The sequence below is a fragment of the Tupaia chinensis genome, unplaced genomic scaffold (genome assembly GCF_000334495.1).
Source record: "Tupaia chinensis unplaced genomic scaffold, TupChi_1.0 Scaffold000228_1, whole genome shotgun sequence".
Classification (NCBI taxonomy): domain Eukaryota; kingdom Metazoa; phylum Chordata; class Mammalia; order Scandentia; family Tupaiidae; genus Tupaia; species Tupaia belangeri.
In genome coordinates this window covers 660,130-664,915 of record NW_006159703.1, presented here as the reverse complement: position 1 = coordinate 664,915, position 4,786 = coordinate 660,130, and positions in this window count along the sequence as shown.

Here is a 4,786-nt window from a genome sequence, read left to right as displayed (position 1 = left end):
AAAAGTTTCTCTGTCTCAAAGGAAAAAAAATTTTTGGTTTTTTAAAAAAAAAAAAAAAAAAAAAGAGATCTTTGCCTTAAGACACACAACCTCATAGCCACCAGAGAGAGACAAAAACAGAGACAGTGAGAGAGGAAGTGAGAGATCACCCTTCTGGGGGATGACTATGCCATAAGCCCTTTTCCTCCACTCTCCTCCTGAGATCTTGGGAATGTACACATACATGCCCAGTGCATTTCAAATCACTGGATCAAGGACTTGAACTGCAGTCGGCTACATGGAAGTCCAGCGACATAACCACTATACCATCTGCTAGCCCCGAAATGTTTGGTTCCTTTCAAAAATATCTCTGGCATCTTCATCTTTCCAGCAACATTTCTGTTGTTGAATAGTTGAAAATCCTAAAGAGAGGGTGAGCTCTGTCTTTTTGCTGTGCGAATTGTCCATGTCTTTACAGAAAATTTCTATAATCAATGAATTTACAGCTACAACCAAATGATCTAATAGAAAATGTTTAAAGCTATATTTTTTCATTTTTAATACGAAGTAGTGTTTTCTTTAAAGTGAGAGTGGCAAGACATTGAAGTATGAGTATAGTTTAGTAAGTCGTACCCTAAATGTGAACCTTAATCTCTTTCTCTCCCTGTTTCTATGCAATCATTAAACATTCCTAATCTCACATTCCAATGAATCAATATGGATCCAACAACTTCTAGAAAGTGTTTTTATTTTTTTCCTTGCCTACCTGACATCTCTAGTCTCAGGATAGTCTAACCCTTAAGTAGTTCTCTCACACTCTTGAAATGCTTCACTCTTATTTTCAAATTATTCTTACACCCAAAATTTCAAAATACACCAGTAAAGTCCTCTAGAAAAATCTTACATTTTAGTGTCATTTGAAAAAAAAAAAAAAGATCTAACGTGAATTGTTCTTTTCCTTGGGTTTTTAAATCTGCTGATTTTTCTGTATACTTTTATTTTGTGCAATTAAGTTTAATTGCAATATAAATCCCAGTGAACTTTAAAATTAAATTAGACACCTACATGAGATATATGTGATTCTGCAAAATGTGTCTCTTGGAAAAATCCTTTTTAACCAGAAGAAAATATGTGAAATCTTTTTAAGCATTTTAATGCATATTTATGAAGGTATTTAATTAAGATTCAGTTCATACTTTTTCTTATCTACTGAAAACATTAATAAATTTCTATCTACACATCATCCATTTTTAAATAAGTATCTATCAGTATTTATATAAACACCAATTAGAAATGTGTTAAATGTTTTATCTTAGTTTATTAGGGTATTCCTATTTTATAGAAATTATTTTCAATATATTTTTTTCTACCCTGTCACTAAAATTAGTTTTCAAAAATGAATATGTTCAAATTATTTCTTTACATAATAATAATCTCACAAGATTATGTGTGCCTTGCAGAATCAGCCAATTCTTACTAAATTTTGGGCCAAAGTCCCTAATTTCTATATTCAAGGACTTAGCAGGTTTTTAATATAATAGACACTAGCTGATAAATTGTGTAATAATCTCTAGTAGAAGAGAGAAACTACCATTGGAACTTCCAAAGGGTTCATGATAATGTTGGTGAAAGGCTGATAAATGGCAGTATATAGGGAAATAAAGGAAGAATGATTTGTATTCAGACAGATCTGGGTTTATTTCTCACCTGCCATCATTTGTTAGCTGTGTCTTTAAACAAATTGATAAACCTTTGTGGTCTCCAGTTTCTTCTTCTATGAAATATAAAGAGCAATCCTACTTACTTCACAGGGTTTTACTGAGGCTCAATTCACACGATATTTGTACAATACTCATCACAATACTTGGCACATCTAATCAATGCTAATGGAAGTCGTTTGTATTCAGCACTGTTATTATTAGATTATCTATTTGCATTAATTAACCATCAGATAATTTGTGGTGCTGAATGCCTTAATATTTTCTTACGTGTTTATTTACCTTTAAAATAACCCTTTTTATTAACACATAATCAGAACTTGTACACTGCAGAAATGTTAAAAATAAAGACAAGCAGTATTATATATTTTCACTATCCCAGATCACTACTCATAGTTTCCTCAATTCATATATTTCTGGATTAATAATCCTATTATCAGGGGCCGGCGGGTGGCATGGTGGTTGCAGGCATTGGATTCCCACATGGCCGACCGTGGTTCAAGTCCTGGACCTGGCAACTTGCTTTCTCACTTTCGCTCTCTCTCTTTCTCCCTCTCTCTGGCCAAATTTAAATAAAAAATGAATAAATAATAAATAAAGTTAAATAAAATAATTTTTAAAAAATAATAAAAAGGTAAACTTATCCAAAAAATCCTATTATCTAGTATTTATGTACAAAATACTGATGAACCTTCTCACTCAGAGAGTTTTTTTGCTATCGGGCGCTTGCACTCACTAGAAAAAGAGACAGAAAGTGAGAAATCACCCCCTGTGGGGAAGGGCCACACCACACTTTCTTGTCCATTCTCCTCTTGGGATCTTGGGTATGCAAGCACTTGTGCCTGGCATGAGTTTTAAGTCACCGAGTCTGAGACTCGAACTGTGGTTGACTACATGGGAGTCTAGAGATGTAACCATTATCCGGTCTGCTGGTCCCACTGATGGAAGTTCTCTGCTTTCTAGTCTATCTGCATATTCATGTAAGCCTCAAACTACTCTTCAGCTAAAATTGTATCAGTCCTTAACAGAAGTATTTTAATATCTAAATCAATTGAGAAGTCTGATAAAATTCATTATGAAAATACCTATCCACATGAAGAAAGAGATCATGTCCTATAACAGGGAGGGACAAATTGTTATTATTTCTCTATAGACTCTTTCCTTTATATCTCTCTACTGATATACAGGTAAGAATAGTTGATGATTAGAAATTCACAGTGCTAGAAGGTTGATTATATTATATATATGTTACAAAGGGATGCTATAATTCTCCGGAGCAAAAGTTTTTCAACAGTGCAAGCACAGGAGTTGAAGCTGATCGATGTGTGGGAAACCAAAGTAAAATCAATTAAATGGTCTTTGAGAGGTAGCTATACTACTTTTCTATTGTCCAAAAGACTACACGTAGGCAAAGAGGTATCCTGATCACCTCTTAGGGTTTCTAACAGTTCATTATTCCCACAGCTCCCACACAGGCATATTTTCCACCATTTCCAATTCTACTGTACATAATCAAACCCAAACTAATCAATATGAATATAGATAAATGATATATACAAAAAAGAGAATAAATGCATAAATCTCTATGATGAAATTGTATCTTTATAACCAAGTTATATATACTTGATAGGAAAGCCTATGTATGCTGACCAAAAGACTATGTAAGAATCTTAATAATAGCAGCTATTAGAAGTTAAATAACTTTTAAATTTCAAACTGAAAACTACCCACGGACATCCAACAGTATACAGTATAATAGATTTTTTAAATGATGATATATTCAAATAATGAAATATGCTAAAGCCATAATAAACAAACTATTACTACACACAATATTATGGACTTCCTAAACATATATTGATTAAAAATACTGAAACACAAAAGAATGCCTTTTTTTTTTGCTTTCATTTATAAAAAGTACAAAACATATTAAGTCATTCTATCCTATTAGAAGTCAGGCTATTTTATCCCCAAGGGAGCACAAGAGATGCTGTGGAAATAGTAATATTTTTGTTTCTTGATCTGAGTGCTGGCTACATGGGTGTATGAAATTTTATGACCTGTACTATTCTGTACCTTGCTATACACACACATAGATATTGACGTGTGTGTGTGTGTGTGTGTGTAGGCATATATGTTTATAATATATACACACATACAATACCTTGATAAAAAGTTCTTTAAAAAAATTGGTAGGGGTAATCACTTGTAGTTTTACAGTTTCTACATGAGAAGCAGTTCTGATATAGTGGAAAGTACACACACTTGAATTTCAGAGATCTGGATTTTTAACTTAATAACCATGAGCAGATAACTTCTCTGAACTTCAGATTTTCCATCTGTAAATTAGGAACAGATGCCTTATAAGGCTGTTGTGAAAATTAAATGAGATGATGCGCAGTCAAGTCTTTAGTAACATAAAATGCAATCTAAATATAATTGTGCTGATAGAGAAAACGCACAAAAGAAATATTTTTTAGATGAACTGAAGGCTGCTTGACTCGAATACAAGAAAAAGTAAGATATCTGTTGCTTTTTTGAGTAATGAATGTGTACTGTTATATTTTTATAGGACTGAGAAATTGTTATATCATAAGAGGTTATGATTTTGAAATTTCAAATTCTTCATTAGCACTTTCTTCATCACTTTGTAAATATTTGTTTGGGGCCCACTGCCTACCAGTAATCCTTTTAAGAACAGAAGAAAATAAAGTACCTGCACTCGTGAATCATGTATTCTGTGGAGATAGATGGAGAAGAGAGATGAGATTCGTGTCCAAATCTCAGCTCTGCCACGCTCTGCCCATGTAACATCGAGCGCATTACTCCACTTCTCAAGCATTGGTGTCCTTAACCTGTATAATAGAAATGATCAATGAACATCTATGCTTATTAAGTTACTGGTTCACAATTTATCACTCAATGAATAAATACTAATTGTTATTACTACTGCTACCATGGGCCTGGCATCCATGGAATCATGGGAATACTCCCATTGCCACTGTAAAAGGGCATATTCTATTTCTTCTTTAATCTGTTCTTTATAAGACATAGTCGCTGTCTTGATTTGGATTTGCATAAATTAAAAA